The sequence below is a fragment of the Triturus cristatus genome, chromosome 2_2 (genome assembly GCF_964204655.1).
Source record: "Triturus cristatus chromosome 2_2, aTriCri1.1, whole genome shotgun sequence".
Lineage (NCBI taxonomy): Eukaryota > Metazoa > Chordata > Amphibia > Caudata > Salamandridae > Triturus > Triturus cristatus.
In genome coordinates this window covers 403,799,355-403,821,809 of record NC_140582.1, presented here as the reverse complement: position 1 = coordinate 403,821,809, position 22,455 = coordinate 403,799,355, and positions in this window count along the sequence as shown.

Below are 22,455 nucleotides of genomic sequence, written 5' to 3'. Positions count from 1 at the left end.
TGTGGTCAGAATTTGCACCAGGTCTGAGCAGGTGCTAATTTCCTGGTGCTAACGTGCCTCATCGCCTGGTTTGTGTTCCTATCGCAGATCTGTCTGGTCTTTGAGAATGTTGCGGAGTGATGTTGTCGCTGTTTTTTGCTCAGGAACGCCTACTCTGCATCTCATTGGCGATAGTTGCCGGGGTCATCCGTGGCGATGTTTGTTGCGGATGCTAACGCGCGATAAGTGGTGCTGGCAGCTGTTTGCACTGGCTTGCGAATGGGGTGGTAAATTTATCACGACTTTGGCTGCTCTACAGTGCAGTTGAATCGGAGATAGATCAGTTTGAATATCCCCCTTAGTGTTTGAAATGTACTGTCCTTCAGCTGAACAGTTCCCACGTAAAAGAAAAAACAAAGCTTCCCTACTGGCAAGTCGATAGCTTTTCCAACCAAGTGATAAAAATGTTCTCTGAATTTTCTACTGCCAAAGAAAATTAGCTGATTTTATAACAAATACATTATTAAGCACTTCATTCAGAAAACAGTGCAGAAGGTTTTTGATAGCCAGGAGCTCAATTTCCAGAAACGTAGCTACAATTTATTACTTTTGGAGTAGATAAAATGTCAGCATGAAAAGGTCACAGCCAAACAGAATAATATGTACTTCTTTCCTCTTGAAACGAGAAATTTCTTGCCAATGAACTTTTGGTCGAGTTAAAAATGCGTTGCTGTTCTTATGAGTCATACTCATTTCTTTCTGAATCCGTTAAGATATTAAATTAATTTGCGATTGTTTTATGCAAGTTTTACTGCAATGGAGTTTATGATCATGGCTTGAAATGGCAGTAAAAAATATAAATGTATCTGTAGGTCACCAGAATTTAGCCAATGTTACTTGATATGCATGCACACTTCACTTTGTAATTTTTGAATAAACATCAGATAAAGCTTAGCTTCAGACAAAAATGGGAAGCGTCCTTGACATATTCAAGGTCATATTAAGCATATAAAAATAACTCATGTTCAGTCAGTGTAAGTAAGTAAATGGAATGGCTAAAGTGGCTAGAATCTAAGGGGCAGATTTACTAGCCCCTTGCGACACTTTTACGCTGGCGTTGCCTCACTTTTGTGACGCATCAGTGTCGTAAACAATGCACAATGTTGCAACACATTTACAACGTGACGCATCTAGGGAGATGCGTCACGTTGTAAAGCCCTGCGCTACAATATACCTGTGCCAGGTATAATGTATGCAGGGTAGGCGTTCTGACATAAGAAAGCCTCGTAAAAGTGACGCAGTGAAATCTACAAGATTTCCCTGCATCACTTCTACAACGCCACTGTGTCAACACCTTATGCCTGCTTGAAGTAGCATAAGGAGTGATGCAGCATAATAGAAATTGGCATTCCAAAGCATTGCTGGAGTTGCGTTGTGCTTCAGACACGACTCCAGCAATGCGTTGCCTTTACGCCAACAACTGCATCATGCACCTGTCCATCCTTGCACCACAGTGCGCAGTATTGTAAATGCGATGCATCCATGGTGGCTCAAGGTTTTTTTTGCATGACACAAATTAACTAACGCATCTCTGCTAATATGCAGAGATGCGTCGGTTCTTGTAAATCTGTCCCTAAAAATGTACTGCAGCCTATGAGGTCCTTGTTTCACTGTGGTTATATTCATCCACACATCTTCCAGATTATCCCCTCATTATTGTACGACAATGAAGTATGTACCTCCTCCACATTAGATTGACCGAGTGGTACGAAATAGTATAAGTGGGACTGGTATGGAGAAGCCACAAATACTATGATTTGGTGCGGATCACGGGGGTCAAGTATCATGCACCTAGATATTCAGTAATGAACAGATTTTGCAAGAATACCGCTATAATGGCATATTTCACTGGTAGTGAAATGAACAGTGGCATAGCAAAGATGCCGTCGACTATTGGTCAAAGTAGCTGAAATACTTATACTTTTCTGCCTAAATTCCTGAAAAATAATGTTCTATTTTAATTTAACATAAAAAGACTTACATGAGTTACTTCTCAGTGTGCATCTATTTCACGAGGAACTAATTGAATTATTTTGCGGAAATGTAACACCAGTGGTTCACATTAATTAAAATATTTCATAATTTCAAAATTTCTAGACACATAATCAATATTTATTTATCTACTTTCAGATAGTGATCATTAAATTCTCAATATATGTTATTTACGCCATACGGGGCTCATACAAGGTTATTGTGTATGAAAAGGTCTTCGGTGCTCTAACATTTTGGCCTTCATTATAAGTTGGGGTAACTCACCCATGATGATAACTCTGAAATAACCGTAGTCTCAATTATGAGTCTAGCACTTATTGGATCCAAAAATTCCGGACCCAATAAGTCAGGGCCAGAAGACATCAGCCTGCTGTATTTGCAGCAATCGCAGGCACACTGAGCAGCAGTCTTTGGGGGGAGACAACATATGCTCCCTCTGACAGGCACAAGCATGCACCACAACCCTGAACCCCAGTACCACCCCCTACAACCCACTGACACAACTGCTGACACTTTCCGCCTGCTCAGAGTAGGCAGAAAATGCAATGTTTCCCCCCAAAATATTGGCAAACTGCTTGTTCAAGGTGTAGGTATCTCTGGGCTTAGCAGTGTTTTCCCATTTTCTGGAGGAAATTTGTAATGGCAACAGTTTGGTGCGAAGATGCAGGCCGCCAATATAGAATCCGACAATAATGATGGTCCAGCTTGCAATTAAAAAAATGCCCAAATTGACTTTTGTCCTGAACACAGCATAATCTATGGTTTCAGCAAATTGCTTACCATATGACAACATCACAAAAAGAAATGCAAATCTTAGCCAATGAAGCACTCCTCCATGATAAGGCATGCTACCCATCTGAAAATGCAATTCAGCATTAAACAATAGGGTCTGAAGCACTGTATAAATGCTACAACACAATACAAAAGTAGAGAGGCTAAAGGCCTTTCTGAAAATTGTACTTTTTGCAAGTTTCAAACATATTATTTCACACCCTCATATCGTTCCAGAGCCTTTTTCTGTTCACAGTAAAAGAGAGATATTCGAAAATATAACCCGGTAAAAAAGGAGAGTTTATACATATTTTACAAAATCATCTGGCAAATCACTCTATAAGTAAGGCATTCCTTGAACAAAGGTAATCCAACGATCAAGAAAACAATTCCACTTTTCTGTGCATGCGTCAGTACTTCTCATTCATTTTTTGCAAACCAGAAATGGGATACTCTCCCAGTCTGAATGTGTTTGCATTTGACATGTTCATACATTAAATGAGACATTGGGATGGCAAACAAAAATATTTTTTCAAAGTATTATTGTGTATGAAAGCAAAATTGAAATGCTATGAAAAGTGAGATGCTACATTATTTCAACATCTGTTATCATACCAGCTTGCAAAGACGTACCCACCATAAAAAGGCAATATCCATTTTATGACTCATTTCCATAGCCAAAATAGGCAGGCATCTTATATTTGATAAACAAAGAAAAATGAACAGATCATTCAGATTTTTCGTGTTTTACTACTAGCATCTCAACGACTAAAATTAACATATTGCATCTTCTTACCACGGAAGGAGAGCAACAAAATATTGCATCCCATCTACAAATATGTGTTCCAATCGAGTGTGAAGGTAATGAGGTTTTATCCTACTTTGCAGAGGAAATGAAACTGGTCAGAGCACTTTCAGAAAATGTCTAGAATCTTGAAGAGATACCAAGTAGTAGCTTTGAAGTAATATCATTCTAAAGTCAAATTCCCAGAATGCTCATCGCAGTTCACCATGACCCAAACTACAACCGAAAACTGTTTATGGAGTGATACGGAATTACATTTATAAATATATATTACAAATAAGTGGAGGCCTGTGAAACCCTAGTGGAAAAAAATATTTTATTCAGCTTCTCTCCTCCAATCTGGTCCATTACCCAGTAACAAAATGACCTAGTCCGATGCCCTGGCTTCCTAAAACATCTATCTGTCTATCTATCTATCTATCTGTCTATCTATCTATCTATCTATCTATCTATCTATCTATCTATCTATCTATCTATCTATCTATCTATCTATCTATCTATCTATCTATCTATCTATCTATCTATCTATCTATCTATCTATCTATCTATCTATCTATCTATCTATCACAGAGGTGGCACTTGCACATGTATAAGAGTGAAATGTTACTAATGGAGAACACAAAAAGCACTTCCAGACGACTAAACCAATTTGCTAGTGGTAATGGATAAATAGCAGGCAATGACATACAATGAGGAAAAGGAACTGGAATAGTGGAACAATTGCCAGATGTACAACCGTGTTTTTTTGGGTCGCAAATGGGAGATCGGCCTGTTTGTGACTGCAAAATAGGTCTGCCCTATGTACAAATCCTATTTTGCGACACGGTAACCTATTACTGATGCGCAAAATAGGGTTTGCGACTCGCTATTAGGAAGGGGCATGCCAAGGGCGTCCCTTCCTAATAGCGAGTCGCACTTCAACGTATGATTGCTTTGCAACTGCAATTTCAGTCGCAAAACACTCGCAGTTTACCACCTGGGAAGGGGTCATTTTTCCTTTTTTAAATAAATCCTTCAAAGAAATCAGGCTGCATTTAAAAAAAACCTGCTTTATTTAAAAAGCAGTCACAGACATGGTGGTTTGCTGACCCCAGCAGGCCACCATCCCTGCGAGTGCTGGCCATTGACAATGGGGTTGCAAATTCCGGCCTGCCTCATGAATGTTAATGAGGCAGGTCGTTTGCGGGCCCATTGGGAATCACAAGCAGTGTCTGAGACACTGTTGTAAATTTCATTTGGCAAGTAGCAAAACGACGCAATTCACGACTCGCAAATTGGAAGGGTCATACATCTGGCCCGTAGTGTACTAAATGGCTGAATGTGGTAAGGCTATACCAAGTGGATATTAGGAATAGGCCAGGGTGAAATGTCAATTACGTCGGAGTAATCGGAGTAGTTCTGGTAATTCTGCACTACTCTTAGGACAGGGAATTACTGATAATAACACAATTAGCCCCGCTCACATAATTAAGAGTAATTTAGGGGAAACAACTTTACAGTGAGAACACATTTAGTGAGCGCGAGTGGCTGCCCATGATACTGTTTATGTTATGTTGCATTTAGCGCTAGTTTCTTGTGCAAAATGCATCCTAGCATCCATTTTGGATGCAAGGATGCATTTTGTGCTAAGAAAAACATTGCTGAATGCCAGGAGTAAGTTGGGGGTAATTTATACCCCAAGTGCACATTGAGTGAGTGTTAGAAATGGGGTATCTGGTTAACTAAGGTATACGTTCAAGCCAGGCAGAATCCATCACTCTAGTCAGGGTAAGCTAGATATACAACTGAGATAATCTGTGCTCACCCTCTGGTAGCTTGGCACAGAGCAGGCAGGCATATCACGAGATGCAATGTGTAAAGTATTTGTTCAGCACACACATACACATAGACACATAGTAATACAATGCATACAGCATAAAAAGACTCCACACAGGTTTATATAATTAGGTATTGTATTAACAACAAAATGAGACCAAAACTATATAAATTCAATGAATACTTCTCAAATTATTACACTCAATGCACAAGGGAATCACTGTTCAAAAATATGCAGTTGCTACTGTTACATTCTTTACGATAGTGCAAATGCAGGTTTCAAAGCATTCTCAATCCCAACCGGGAATCAATCGGTGCATACGGCCACCTGTAGTGGCCAAGTGGCACATGTCGATGGGTCTGCATGGGTCCAACACGACCAGCACGAGCAGAAAAGCAAGTGGCCTGCAAGTGTGCAGGTGGGTGTACAGATCTCTTGCTCTAGGTCAGTATACTAGTACCTTTCTAGAGCCACTGGGGCTTATGTTGCTTTGGTTGATGTCAGCACACAGTGTCGGAGCTCCATATGGGGGTGGACGGTGCTGACATGATGACTGGCAACATCCAGGCAACCCGGCGTGGCCACACAGCAAAGGCTTCTCGCAGCGGTGCTGTATTAGGAGTAACAGACGCTGAACTCATTACTGCGGTGATGCACTCAATCTTTCAGTTATGCTGGGTCGGCCTGGAGTTGTCATCACTCAATCCCAGTGAAGCACTCAGAGTTTAGTCGCGCAAGCTAGTGGACTGGCTCAGGAGAGCTGTAGATGCAAGATTAATGCTGGACTCCTCTTAGGACAGAGTTCTAAGGCAGGAATTCAAAGTATGTGATGGCCCAGAGACTTCAGGGAACAGGGGGCAAGCCAAAATGTCCTTGGAGGGCATTTTGGATGGTAGCACACTAAAAAGGTAGCAGCAGCAGGCCAGTACAGCAAGGGATGTTGCAAAGTGGCAGTCCCTCCCGCAGCTCAGCAAGCAGCAGGCCAATACAGCAGAGCAGTTAGCAAAGTGGCAGTCACTCCTTGCAGCATGGTAGTTCTTCTGGCAATGTGCAAACGTACAGCCAGCGTTGTCTGGATCCAGGTCCAAAAATGTCTGATTAGATTGACTTAGAGACCCAGTACTTAGACCCAAAAGTGTCTTTTGTGTGGCTTAAAGGAAATGGCTAAAGAAACGGGCATAGGACATGGTGAAGGCCACATCCTTCATCACTGCTGCATGTGTGTAACATACTATGTGGGCAAGGACACAGTGCATGGTGAAATGACACAGCCAGCACCGAAAGCCCACTATGGTCAGCCATTAGCAATGCAGCACAGGCTCTGGCGACAGGATCACTCAGTTCAAGGTACTACTGTAAAAAAGTTCCTTGCCTACATTTGGCAAGCCCTGTGGCAAGAATACTGACCTCTTGTTGAGTCCAACGGACCCATGCGTTCCACCAAAGCCTGATGTGTGTTAGAATGAACATTCACAGCAGGCAATGCATGCAACGGCAGGCATGCAGGATATGGTTAATGGCCATGTCTTACATCTAATTTCTACAGGGTCATACGCCAGGCTCAGCAAACTCGAAGCTCAAGGACACTGCTCACAGTTGTATAAGTTGCAAGGTACGCCCAAATGCAAGGTTTGGGGCTCTAAAATGTAAACACGGCTAAAGGCCACATGCTTGCCGAGAAACAGCTTTGTACAGTTGAAGGCCATGAGCCATGGGCTTTGTGATGCAGGCTTTGTGATGCAGGGGAAGGGATTCTCTAACAAAGCGACAACTGACAAAAAATTATAAAATCCTGTAAATTAGCACTGGTTGAGAGAAAGGTATGGTTATTTTTCACAGCTTATAAACCCTGAAATCTGCCAATTCCTTAACCTCACCTCATTAGTGCACTGCCCATGAGGTGAGGCATGTCCCAGATGACGTTACCAATGACATAATTTATGACACCTTTTATGATATCACAAATCTCATTATCATTGACATGATTGATGACATCTGTGAATATTTAAAAGCAGACTCCATTAATCTTTTGTTGACTAGTATATTTGTGTTTCTTTGTGCATTTTGTAAAAAAATGAAAAGATGTGGACTAGCCTAAGACAGACGACATACTGCGCAGGATAAGGGGTAGTGAAATGCACCATAGGAACTAGGGCTCAGGATAGGCCAAAGTCTGTGCCCTGTGGCCAGACTGTTTTTTGGGAATGGCTGACAGCCAAGTGAAACAGGCTCTGATTCTGGTAGAAAAGGTGCTCCACGGAGACTTGTTGAAGACCAGACCTGCATTCAGTGTCTTAAGTGCAGGGTAAAGGAGAAGCCGGCAGCCTCTGGTGTCAGTGGTGCTTCGCACACATCATGGCTAAAGGCCACATTTTTGCTCAGAGATTTTTGGACTTTGCCAATTTCAAACACTACACATTATAAGAGAGGGCCGGGTCCCATGACTAACAGATCACTGTCTCCTATATTCTGATGAACTATATTTTTATTTGCAAAATGTAAAAAAGACATTTTGTTGTCATGGTGAGAATTGTGTGTGGAGGCCAGGCCCTGCATCTACTGATCAGTGACCACCACTGAAGTAGGCTTTGGGCTCCGCACACTTTTGCACTCATGCCATTCCTTGCAATGACTTACCTTAAAGCAGTCTCTCTTTCTTTATATATTCAGTGAAAAACCTGTTACCGTCAAGTTATGGTTATGGTTTTTTTCATAAAATATACATTTGTTTAATAAAAATTCACAAATTGACTGACAAAATTATAATTAATGTTAAGTCATGGTTAAAAAACACTAGTGTTGGGTATTTGCGCTAATTATAACTCTTGTTCTGTCATGACCTCACACATGACATCCGTCATAAATGTAATGGTGTGGGGCGGGGGGCGTGGCTTGGGAGCCTGCGGAGATGGCCGCCGTTCTCGGGAGCTCCGCGGTGGCATGAGGTGGCGGAGGCTATCCAGGGCACTTCTGCCTCATTTCGGAGCGCGAAAACCGCATATTTATTCAGCGGAAATGCTGCTCTGTTTAATGTGTCGTGCGTGAAGATGAAGGGTGAGACCTGCATTCTATTTCTGCTTTCCTCAACGCTCGCTGCTGAAGTGCATTAGCGACCGCCATTTTGTTTTTGTTTCTAACGCGTATATCGCGTTTACCGCCTCTGTGCTTGAAGTGATGGCTTTCTTCAGCAAAATGACTGCCTGACATCAAATAATGTTCTTTTTCTAGTCCTCTAGTCTGCTCAAGTTTTTCTCCAATTTTTGGACCTGCATTGTCTGAGGTGCCTGGTTTTAGTCCTGCATTTGTTTGAATTGCCTGATCAGAGTGCCACTTTCTCCTCAGATATTCTTCAACTCTGCCACCTCTACATTGGAGACAACGTTTTCCCTCATCGTAATGCCTGTTTGGCATGGAAGTGTTGTCCTTCACTTGGTCTCTATGATTTTTTTTTTTTTCCCCTCATGTTAAGCAACCTTACTTGGCTCTCTTGAACTAACTGTCATTTTATATTCCAAAGCTCCTCACGGTTGCTACATTCAGTCTTGAGTCATTTTTTCTCATCAACACATTGACTGTTTGGCATTTAATTAGTATTTTCTTTTGCTTTTTGCTGTTCTCAGTTATTTTGAGTAACAATCTCACTGAGTTCCGGAACTATTGCCAATGTTTCTTTTCCTCATATGCACTCCATACTGTGACGTTGTGCATTACTTTGTTCTTGGTCAGCTTATATTGCTATAATTTATTCTCCAATTCATTTGAAATCGCCTTTTTATTGTTTTTACCATGGCATCATCTCGTGCTAGTCGTAAGGAGGCCTCGCAGTCCAAAGATGCATCTTTGGAGGATTACAACCCCTTTAACATCCTGCAAGAGAACGTGGATGATATTTCAAATGATACTGTGGCTTTAAAAAATTCATCTCCCTCTACATCTCGGCTGGGTCCCAAACAGGGATCCAAAATACCATCAGCATCATCCTCCACACCAAGAAAGCGAGGGAAAATGAATCCACCTTCTCCTACTAATTCTTCTTCACCTCTTTCGTTCTTGAGGAGATTTGCGCTCTCAAGCCAATACTCATTTGCAGAGCTTGGAGTGTAATTGGTCTCATACTGAACAAAGAGTTGATGTCCTGGAGAAACGAGTTGATTCTGTTCGGGAATTCACTGTCCAGGTTCCTCTTATTCATAAGGAAATAGAGCAGCTCAAGCAGCAGGTTGAAAGTTTGGAAAATCGAAACAGGCGTAATAACTTACGCATTTATGGTCTGGCCGAAGGCCTTGAAGGCTCTAACCCAATATCCTTTTTTCAATCCTTTCTTCCAACTCTTCTTGGTCTTCCTGATACTCCATCATTAAATATCCAACGTGCGCATCGCTTGGGTCCAATCTCTCGTTCTTCATCTTCCTCAACGAAACCTAGAGGAGTCATTTTGTACTTTCTAGAATACACTGAATTACTTAAGGTCTTACATACTGCCAAACTGCGAGGGAAAATCTCTTGGAATGGATCAAATCTCTTTTTTGCTCAAGACTATGCCAAAATAACTGCTGATCGTAGGAAGAAATTCTTAGATATGAGACCAGCACTTTGCAGCATGAATGCCCGCTATGGCTTGTTTCATCCTTGTCTCTTCAAGGTGACTTACAATAATAGAAAGACCAACTATGAAGATCCTGCCATGCTTCAGAAATTTTTGAATTCTTGCAGACGAGAATCTATGGACACTTCTACGCCATGATATGATCTGATTATCTCAACGCCAACTGTTTGCTGATTGTTATTGTTTGTTTCTTAATTGTATAATTCTTTACCCACAAATATTTTTGTAACTTTTTCTGTTATAGAATTCTAGTATTATGCATTGACTTATATTTTATTTTGTCTCTTTTTACCAGGTTGTGGTTTTTGTGTATCCTCTGTTGTCTGGTCCCTTCATTGTTTCCTGGAGGATGTTCTCTGTGTCCGTCTTGTCCTGCGGTCTCTCGTTCGATGCCCGGCATTCCCCATGTGGCTCCACCTACTCCATCATTGTTGTCCTTTTGTGGTACGTTTTCCTATTAATGTATTTTCTTATCATATGTTAGCTTTGTTTTGTCTTTTTTTTCTTGTTCTGCACTCTCTTTTTCCTTTTTTTTCCCTATTTTCTTGCTTCATCTTGTGCTCTGGTCTTTCTTTTATTTTCCATATTCATATAATTTTTTGTCTCATACTCATTTCTTCTTCTATTCTATTCTCTTATATACCTCTAATTACTATTTCTCTACGACATATCTTCTGACTTATGTTTGGACAAATGCTATAATATATTTCACATTTACATGCCATGGTTTTTTCTCAATAATTTTTTGATTATAATGTATAAGTTTTAGATGTCGTTAAATATTATATCTTGGAATGTTAAAGGTTTGGTTTCTGCCCCTTCCTGCACAAAACCAATCTCCCCCATGAAGTAGGCATACTTGCACTATGGTGCAAGGGTGCCTGCGCCGGCGCATGGCTGCAGTTTTAGCACCAGTGCAGGGGGAAGCATAGGAATGCGACATATTATTGTAAATATGTCACATTCCTGTGCTTCGGAAGCGCTGCAGCGTGGTGCAGCCAAAGAGTTTGCGTTGCCGCGCTGCTGCACTTCCTTGTAGATCTGCCCCATGGGGTTCCCAGTAGACCAGAGAAAAAGTACTTTGCAAATTGGACCTAGAATGTAATTGATGACATCACAAATGACAACAACATCAGTGATGTCACTGGTGGTCTGTGCCCAAGCGTTTTTTTGTTTTGTTTTTTACCTTCGATCGATAGCACAATGTTTCACCGACACATTGAGATTTTCACTTAGTAAATAGAGAGTTAAAAGACAAAAAGAGTGTTTGGGGATGTGTCAGTATCTTTAATCAGGCGCAGTTCTCATTATAAACTAAAGCAGAAGGGCTAGTGAAAGCTATCAAGGTTAATAGAGTGAATTATACAATACGGCCAGTGAGGGAAGCGGCCCGAAGGATTTCAGTTTTCATAGCTTCTCAATTGAATGTGAACTCACTGGCCATTGAAGTGAGTTGATTGAAGTCAGAATGGTCAAGAACAGGGAAAGTTGTGATACTGGTTCATAACACCTTTCCTGTTTGTTTCCTTTAGTGAACAAAGGGGCATATTATCAAGCACATGTGATAATTATCGCAAATCGCGCATAGCGCGATTTTCATTATCGCCGTCTATCGCTGGATTTCAGCCCCGAGTTAGCGACGTATTATTAATGCTTTTCACCCAGGCGATGTGAAATCCAGCGATAGAGGGTGATAACATGTATTAGCGTGAGAAAAGCAGCGAAAAATGACCAGCGATAATGTAAACCTTGATAATAGGCAGGTGTGGACTTAGCCCTGAAATCCACCTCCCATGTTACAGATGGCTAAGTCGGATTAATAGCAGGAGTTAAAATCCTGCGATAAAGGGGCCTTAGCGTGACTTTGATCATCGATTCGCGGCTCTGGGGCATCCTTGTAAATATCGCCATGCAGTTGTAGTGATGTTTACCCATGATGTTCTGTGAGGAACACCCACTTTGCATGCATGTCATTAGCGATAATAATCGCTGACATGCAAAGTGGAGAAAAGAGGGCTGCTATTTCAAGGAAACATGCGTTAGCATGTCCTTGATAATAGAGCGATATTTAATTTGCCGCTTTTCGGCCGAAAATCATTGCAAGTCGCATTCTGACTCAGTAACACCTTTCCTTTTGTCCTGTGACCATAACGGCAGAATATTATATGGAACGAGCATATGAAATTCTGCATTTTCCATTTCTTTAAAACATAAAAATTGTTCTTTTTCTTCCCCAGCCCTGGGGATTTAAAAACAATAAATATCCAGTCATACTTCACCTTTAATATTACCGCATTAGCTTGCTTTTAGGGACACCGTTGCAAATAGAGCGAATTGTCAGTGATGTAAGCGCTGGCAGAGCACACAGCCTTTTTGAAAGCTATGATTTTCGAGTCCCTTCATACTCTGATTTATATGTGGGACTGTCCTTTGAAAATGCAGTGATAAATCAGCGCTGTTTCCTGCTTTGTACTGTAAAAAGTGCCAAGGAACAGCATAACTCATGTAAATAGAATGTTATGCTAATGCCTGCACCTCTCATAGTTTAACTTTCAAACAAGGTTGTTATTCATATTATCCATTAGGACATATTTCAAACAAGCACTGTAATTAAGGTATATTACCATAGCATATTGCCTTTTGTTGATGACCTGTAGCCTTGCATACATTCCTTAGCAGGCTTTTTATACAAGCATGCTTCTTTATCAGAATAATGAAAGTAAAGCACTCGTGTGCAGTGCAATCAACATATTTCATAATCGGTGTAGAATATATGCACAGATGGTTTTTCTTTTAACAAAATAAGCGTATTTTTTCCTTTCTTAATCTTGAAACATTTGTATTTAATATGGGAGATGCGCAACTAATTTCCGATGGCGTTAATTTTGGTATTTTATGCAGGCTGAACTGTCGGCTGAACAAACTCTTAAAGTGGCCATGCAGCTATTGAGGTCATAATATTTAAAACCAAGCACACATCATCATACAAAGGAACAATCTAGAATGCCTATCGTTGGATATTGTTAGTGATACATGATCGAGTAAACAGTAAGCCTGGGAAAAGCACTACGCTACGCTTGCGTAGTTTGCGAAGTTTGCGCTTCTTCGCACTACGCGAATTGCGCTTAGCACAGTGCAAACACGCGTAGCGTAGCGTAGTGCAGCGGTCATTTTTTGCTTGCTCGCGGTCCTCAATGTCAAGTTGAACAAATGACAACCCCGCAAGACTTTTTCCTTGTTCGCGCGGCCCGGCGAGATTCTCAATGCGGGGAGGTCAGGTTTGTCATTGCGAGTGGTCGCATATGCTCGCGGCTCACGATGAGAAACTACCAGTCCACGTTGAGAAAGGTGCCGCTCGAGTAAAAATCTACTCGAGCGGCAGAAAACTACAGCTCGCACTGTGCAAGATGCCATTTTCAATGATTGCACAGTGTCGGATGCTTGTCCGCACTGTGCAATCATTGAAAACGGCATCTTGCACAGTGCAAACAGGGTACTACGCAGTTCGCGAAGTACTACGCTTAGCTCGCGTAGTGCGAAGTGCACTTTGCGTACCTATGCGTAGCACTACTTCGCGAACTACGCCCAGGGTTAGTAAACAGAACCAATTTATATATTCACTGGATGGCCCCACTTTTCAGGGTTTAGCACAGTAGTGTGTGAGGTACCGTCTTGACCCTAACTACATCTGCAATGGAGAAGCAAGTGCCAAATTTGAGCCTGTGGTTTCCTGCTCAGTACATGCTCTTAATTGTCAGCACCAGCACTTATGAAAGTCTGCCACATGGTGGCGCTGTGTGTCTAATTTAGAAAAAAGCACAGCAACAGTTGTTTATTAATTGATATACATTTAAAATTACTTGTACCTGCCGCCCAAGTCATTTTTATAGCTTTGTTGGCCTGAAATAGTCGGAAATGTCCTAATTGTAGGAGTGTGATCAATCAATCACTCAAACAGCATTTATAAAGCACAAGAGTGTCACCCCAGGGGTAACTGAGTGCTGTGTCTCTGTCAAAGAGCCAGGTCTTCAGTCTCTTTCTGATGTCTGCCAGTGAGGGTACTGCATGGGGCTGGGAAGGAAGGTCATTCCAGGTCTTGCCAGTGATAAAGGAGAAGGAGCGGCCCCCACAGTGGCTGGCAGAGGTTGGGGTGTGTGTGAGAGCGAGTGAGGAAGACAGTAGGTGCCTAGCGGGTAGATGGAAGTTCAGTCAATGGTTGAGGAAGGCAGCTCCTAGGTATTGGATGGCTTTGTAGGCGTGCATGAGGATCTTGAACTGGCATCCTTTGTGGATAAGGAGCCAGAAAAGGTCTCGCAGGTGGGGTGCGATGTGAGTTCATTTGGGAGGTCCATGATGAGTCTGGCTGCAGCGTTCTGTACATTCTGGAGTCTTGTTAGGAACTGAGTAGAGATACCAGAATAGAGAGTATTGCCATAGTAGAGGCGGCTCGTGATGAAGGCCTGAGTGACATTCTTTCTGGTGTTTGTTGGGATTAATCTAAAGATTCTGCTGAGCATGCAAAGTGTGTGCAACCAGGAGGAGGAGACAGCGCTGACTTGTCATTTCATGGTCAGTTAGTTGTCGAGGATGATGCTGAGGTTGCGTGCCGGGTCAGTTGGTCTGGGCATGGGCCACTTGCTGTGGACCCCTGGATAGGTGTTCTTCCTGAAGGTCAGTACTTCAGTTTTGTTGGAGTTGAGCTGGAGGCAGTTTTCTCTCATCCATTTTGCTACATTGGTCATGGCATTGCAGAAGTTGTTTTTGGTATTGAAGGGGTTCTTGGTGAGCGAGAGGATCAGTTGAGTGTCATCTGGGTAGGAGATTATGTTGAGACCAGGGAATCTGACGATGTCTGCCAGGGGGGTCAAGTACAGGGTGGGGCTGAGGGATGATCCTTGTGGCATGGCTCATATGATATCTTTGTATGCAGAGGTGAAGGGAGGCAGTCGGATGCTCTGTGTGCGACCTGTAAAGAAGGAGGGGATCCACTTGAGAGCATCTTGCTACATGCCTATGTTGTAGAGTCTAGTGATGAGGGTGTTGTGGAAGACTGTGTCGAATACCACAGAGAGGTTGAGGGGGATCAGGGCCACAGTTTCTCCTCAGTTGAGAAGTGCTCTGACGTCGTCTCTGGCAGCAATCACCATAGACTCAGTGATGTGGCTGGTATGGAACGGAATCCAGATTGAGAGGTGTCCAGTAGTTGGTTTTGTTCCTGGAATTCGATGAACTGCCGATTGATGGATTTCTCAAGAACTTTGGCTGGGTGGAGGAGCAGGGAGATCAGATGAGAATTTTTGAGATCATTGGGGACAGCTGAAGTTGTCGAGGTTGAGGGTGTTGGGTTGGATGTTGAAATTGTTGTAGATGTTGGTGATCTTGCTGAGGACGTAGTCTGAGAGGGTGTTGCAGAGTTCTTGGGATCAGTGAATGGTGCTCTCTAAGGCTGCTGGGTTGGAGAATTCTTTGACTATTTTGAAAAGTTCCTTTGTGTGGTTGGCTGCGGAGTTGATATGGGTGGTGATGGCTGCTTTCTTGGCTTCTTTGATGTGCTGGTGATAGTCACTGAGGGTTATTTTTTTAACCCCGCTCTGTCGGCGGGGTTCTTTGTGGAAGCTATCGTTTCTCCAGTTGATGGCCATTGCGCTTTGTGGTCCTGAGTTCTGGGGTGTACCAGCCGGCATGTTTGGAGCGCTTGTTGGATTTAGTAGGTTTCAGTGAAGTGACTCTGTCGGTGCTGTCAGTGATCCAGGACAGCCTGGTTAAGGTCTGTTGAGGCCTCAGGTTGAGAGGTGGTGGTGGAGTGTGACCACTGAGTTTCAATGACCTTGCGCCAGCGTGGTATGGGAAGATCTGCCACCTGGTGAAGGTGGAGTGTACGATGGTGTGGTCAGTCCGGGTGAGTTCTGTAGTGTGGCTCAATTTGATTCTTCGCTGGAGGTGAAAATGAGGTTGAGTGTGTGTCCAGCTTTGTGCCTGGGTTCTGTGACTAGTTGGGTGAGGCCGATGTTGTTCAGGTTCTCCAGGAGGGTGATGGAGTTGCCGTCTTTGGGTTCATCGATGTGGAAGTTGAGGTCGCTGAGTAGGATGTGGTGGTGAATGTCAATTGCTAGGGGCTGCGTTGAGATTGAGAATGGCATCGCAAAATGTTGGTCGGGATCCTGGGGATCTGTAGGTGGGGTGTGATGGTTAGTAGTTTTCTTGGTACTGTCATTGGCAGTGCTGGCAGGGGCATTGGACGGTGCAAGCTGCAGTGGCTTCCTCACGAAGTCCCTGGGACTTAATATTTTACAATTAGCCAGTGGGAGAAGCTACTAAGAAGCTTGCCCTATAACTTTCCAAATATGTTTTACTGCATATAAAACTCAGGAGAAACAACAGACGAGGCACTTGACGTAAGTAGTTTTAAGTAAACTGTTACAGAGAATGTGCAAAGCTGTTGCCCCAGTTGGAAACTAAATGACAGTTCAGCGTTGGAGTTCAAGATTTGAAAAATATGCAGTTCAATCACAGACTCAAAATGTTTCGAAGGAAAATGTTGGGACAGTTTGTGGTGGAGCACTGCCAAAGATTGTCATGTTAATTTCTCAGAGAGTGACCTCTATCAATTTAACAAACACAAATACAAACAAGCACAGTTCTCAGAAAGTATCTGCTAAACCCTTGGGAGCACTGGTACAAGATGCAGGCAAACCCAAGAAAAATGTGGCAACAAAAGGATACATGTTCATGAACAACTGTCAAACATGAGTGTAGGAGACTTGAAGCCTGAAGAGGAATAATGAGTAACTCAAAAAAGAAGATCAGGTCAACTATCTATTTGAAGACAGCACATATCCCTTGAGACCACACCTTCTCCTCTCAGAACTTGTTCAGCATCACCGGGTTGAAGATGTTACAACCATGTCTATAACTATACATGTTGCATCATAGAAAGCACCGTAGGACTGTAGTGTTCACTGTTCAGATGCTGGCATGGGTTTGGAAGTTCTCCTCAGAATAGACCAGTCATGATTTGTCAGATTGTGAGGGCCTGCATCATAGGTAACAGTGACCTGCAGCAAGGTGGAATGATTTAACTGGGACCCACAATGGAATTTGTGTTTGTTGTACAGCACATCACATCTGTAGCTCAACTGAACCATGCAATAAAACCCATTATAAATCCTAAGGACCAGGACCCCAATAGAACCCCCTAAAAACTTGATATTAGATGAATAACGTGTCTATTGTTTGTGTACCCATATTAAAAACTATCTCAGAGAAGAATGTTAACACCACACTGGTAAACAAAACAACATAACTCAAATATGGCACCGCAAATTATGAACATATCAAACATTTAATATTTACTATCAATTGCTTTGTATTACATTGACAAAATATTTTCTATTCCTCTTGCGAGGCCTACAAAGTTCTCTTGATTAATGACTATGTAGCCGCTCAGTATGTCTAATTCTTCCTGCGTAACCATGATGAGGACACATAAGCACTTTGGCTTTAAAATTAAAGAAATATTATTTCATATATGTGTGATTTGTGATATAAAATTACAAACATCTCTATCTCCTCTTACTCATCCTATGGCCTACAAAATCCCCAATGTTCCTTTATTATGGTGCTCTTTCCTTAACACACAAAAGCCAGACTCTATGTAAATAGTAACAGGCAACATGACACTTAACAATTTCATTCAAGGTGTATCCACAGTTGAACATGTATGAGCTGTTTATGTGTCAGATGAGGCATTTACTAATGTTTCTGTAGTTCTGTTTGTGCGATACTGTTTGGGCCAGGAAAAGAAGAAGTCTCAAAGTCAGTGTGCATTTTATCACTGCAGAAAGTTAGAATTTGCACGAAATGTTCTGAACTTGGGTCTCCTTTAAGTTTGTTATGTCATTCGCCTTTTTTGAGCGCTATATCACTTTACAGGACTGAGCAATGCTTTAGGTGAGTCATATGACCATGCTAACGTTTCTTTCATCTGGTATTTGTTTTAAAGTAATTAGGCTGCAAGCATATTTTAAATAGTGACTTGCTCTGAGAAAAAACAGGCACATCACCTTCCATTCTATCATTTATCACAGTCCTTTAGAAAGTCAACACAATGAGTAAACCAAGCAAGGCTGTTTAGTAATCACAATGGGAAGCACACGTTGCCATGGGAATGCAGTTTCAAAGGCTGTCATTGCTGAAGGGAGAATATTATGTCTCATTCCACAAGCTTATGATATTTATTTATAATGTATTTAATGATTTTCTAACCGCAACAAGAAAATGTAAACAGGAAAAGGTAATAAGATATGCACGTCATATCACAACATGTCATCACCTCAATTTATGGGGCAGATGTACTAAGGATAGGAATTGCAAATCCTATTGTTAGCAATTGGGTTACTGTTTGGCAGAGGTATGAGCCCTGGTCAAGAAGCAACCACAATCCTTGTCAGGGTAAGAGGCAGGCAAACCCTAAATTAACCTGTGCTCAGCCTCTGGTAGCTTGGTGCAGAGTAGTCAGCACCACATTGCAGAGTAGACTCACAGTTTGCTGAGTCCAGGTGCACATGCAAGGTTTTTGGAAACTTGTCATGTCCCTTAGGTTTCACATCAGAAAGCCTGCCAATTAGCCGTTGGAGTCACTCTGGGTTCTGTGTTCAAGTGATGAAGGTCCAGTCCTTCTACCCCATGCAAGGCAGGCAGCAGGTACACAGCAGGGTAGCAGTTCTAACAGAACAGCATTTCAGCAGAGTGGCAGTCCATCAGGAGCACAGCAGTCCTTCTTCCCGGCAGAGTATCCATATATCTAGAAGTGTAGTGAGTGTGAGAAGTTGGCCTGGTATATGCTGTCCACTAGTTATAGTGGGTACCATGCACCAGTCCAAACAGCCCCTTATTGATGATAGGTTAAAGACATCCTTTATTGAAAGCTATCCTAGTGGTAGCTATGGAGAGCAGCATTCAGGCTAAGTCTTGAAGGAATGTAAAGCAGCTTGTTTTAAGAGTCTATAATCTCTTGAGTGGCTTAATGAAAGGAGACCACACCAGGTATATATATAAAATATATGTATTTTTTACTAAACACACCCCTCTAGTCTCTTTATGAGGCTAGAGGCAAAAGCACATAAGTTACACTTCAAATATTACAGTAAATTAGCACAAATACACGTTAGGCCCTAGGGGCGGACCAAACCATATACTAAGAAAGTGGTATAAGAACCACAACTTAACTAGACACAAGGCATAGAGCCTGTAGAATCACTGAGACCCAAAGAATCACCCAAGGTAGTGACACAGGGGACCCACGGGGGCTGTGTGCAGTGTGAGAACCCAGTCGCGAGCTCCCGTTAGCTTCTATGGGGAAAGTCGTAGTTAGTATTTTAAAGTTTAAGGACACTTAGAGGTGGACTAGGAACAAACCCTTTTGGACTTAGATGGTTCTAGGGCCAACACCCACGGGAGCATGGGAGTACTCGTGTTACCTCACCCAGGGAAGCCAGGTGCATAGGTGTCAAATGGTGTCGGGTCGCGTCGTCGTTTTCAATGGCGCCTAAGCTTTTCTGGGAGACCTTTGATCATGCCCTTTAAGGTTTTGTTGAACCTTTCAACCAAACTATTGCATTGTGGGTGGTAGGGTATGGTGAATTTATAATTCACTCCACACTACTTCCACATTGCAGTCAAGTAACTAGACATGAAGTTTGCTCCCTGTCAGATACTACCTCCTTAGGAAAACCCACTCTTGAGAATATACCCAAGAGGGCCCTTGCCACCACAGGTGCTGTAGTGGTCCTAAGTGGAATGGCTTCTGGGTACCTAGTGGCATGGTTCACTACCACCAGGATACATCTGTGCCCAGATGCTGTCTGAGTATCCATGGGACCAACTATGTCAATCCCCACCCTCTCAAAGAGAACCACCACCACAGGTAGTGGTATCAGGGGAACCTTTGTGGTTCCACCTGCCTTCCCACTGGCTTGTCAGGTTACAAAGGAGCAACAAAACTGCTTAGTGTCTTCAGACATGTGGGGCCAATGAAAGTGAGGAACAATTCTGTCCCAAGTCTTGTTTTGGCTCAGGTGTCCTGCTAGGGGAATATCATGGGCTAGTGCCAAAAGGAAGCCCCTAAACTACAAAGGTATTACCAACATTCTGGAAGCACCAGGCTTGGGGTCTCTTCTCTCTGAATATAGGAGTCCATCATCCCAATAAATTTTATGGGTGCCACTAGAATTCCCAGCAGCCTCATCAGCAGCTTGCTTTCTGAGGGGTTCAAGAGAGGGGCAGCTTTGCTGCTCCTGGCTCAGATCTGCCATGGAAGGGCCCCCATCCCCAAGAACTCAACCTGGTCAGGTTCAAGCCCCTTTGAGACAGTTCCTTCTTCAGGTCCAAGATCATCTCCCTCAGGAGGCTGATCTGTATTCTGAGTCAGGGGGTAAGGCACCGCCTTAACCCTACTGCTCCTCCTCTTGGGAGGCACCTGATCCATTCTTCCAGAATCCAGGGCCTGTTCAGTTTTAGACCTGGTCACAGCAAATACACGTGCAGGGATCCCTAGCATTTCTGCATGTGTCCTGAGCTCCACGTCAGCCCAAGCTGAAGTTTTAAGATCATTGCCAAGCAAGCACTCAACAGGGAGCTCTGCACTTACCACAACCTTTTTGAGGCCAATTACCCCTTCCCAGGAGAAATTCACAACTGCCAAGACAAGTAATGGTCTGTCCTGACACTGCTAGCATTGGTCACTTGGTATATTTCACCAAGTATAATCTGCCCATGATCCACAAGATCCTTTGTCACCATTGTGACACTTGCTCCTGTGTACCTGAATGCCAACGCCTGTTTTCCATTAATCAAAGGCTGCTGTCCGTATTTGCCCAAGTTACTGGGACTCACAAAGGAGGACATGTCCATGCCTCCATCAAAGATCTGGACAGCCTGAGTTGGAACTCTGACTAGGCCAGAGTCCATCTCAGAACCTAGGGTTAACCCTACTACACCCTTATTCTGAGTACCACCAATTGTAGCTGCACTAGGGGGAACAGTTGCCTTAGGAGCAATGGTGGCTGGAGTTGAGTCTTTGGAGTGTGTACAGTCACTAGTCCAATGGGTTTTCTGTTTACAGATTTTACACCATGGTTTCTTTTGGCCTTTACCTTTGTTAGATTGGGACCCCCCCCCCACCAGATGCAGATTTTTAGGGACCTTGAGAAGACTTCTGGTCTTTTTCCCCAACCTTGTCAGAGTTCTTTTAATCTTGCTTCTTTGGGTCACCACCTTGGTTCTGAACCTTCTGCCTCACCCTGGTTCTGACCCATTTGTCTGCCTTCTTTCCCAATTCTTGGGGAGAGGTCACATCAGAGTCCACCAGGTACTGATGCAACAGCTGATTGTGACAATTATAAGTTGTACAATCCTTTGAAATCACGCACCTTGCTGCCAAGCAACCAGCCCTCCAGAGCCTTAGTAGCACAATCTACAAAGTCCATCCAGTCTTGATTATGTGCTTTTTGGGTATCCCTGAACTTTAACCTATATTGTTCAGTGGTTAGGCCAAACTCATCAATCAGTGCACTCTTCAAGCTTTGGTAATTATCAGCATCCTCTTCTCTTACAGTGAGGAGCTTATCTCTACCTTTGTCTGCAAAAGAGAGCCACAAGATTGCTTCCCACTGCTCCTGGGGGACCCTCTGTACTTTACAGGCCCTTTCCAGCGCAGTAATCCATTTGTGGATGTCATCCCCACTCTGGTAGGGAGGGACACTCTTGTTTAAGTTTCTATGGTCATGAGACCTCTCCCTAACAATAGGGAAGTTGCTGCCACCATGGGACTCTAGACCCATCTATTTTCTAGCTCTATGAAGCTCTAGGGACTCCCTTTCTAGGGCTATCTGATCTCTTCTGATCCTAAACTGAGCTTCCTCATACTTGAGCAGTCTCTCCTTTCTCTCATGAGAGGTTTCCCCTCATATGAGAGGAAACAGAGGTCCCTATGGAGGTGTCAGAATGGTTAGACTCCTGAGAAGGAGATCTGGACCTTCTAGGCACACTCCCAACTCTTCCTGGTGGACTACAGAGAGGGCCACCATGGCCATCTTCCTCATCTTCAGGAGTAGTTGCATTATCCAGGTCAAGATCATTGCTATCTTTCTGGCCGGCTCCAGAGGTCAGGACAGGAGTGTCTGTACCCCTGGGCCCTTCCTCATCTGCTGCCCCACCCACTCTACCTACCCAATCAGACCCTGAAGTCTTTCTGAGATCATCTAGGAGGAGTACCTCTATGAGGAGTTGGGTGTTTGCACTTTTGCATGTCTCAAACTTCCTAGTACTACACAATGCTCTCAATTCCAAGAATGGGAGTTTGTCATACTTGGAGGCTAGAAGCCCGCTGGCTTCTGGCAGGGACCCATTGGTTCCTGGCCTTGAAGA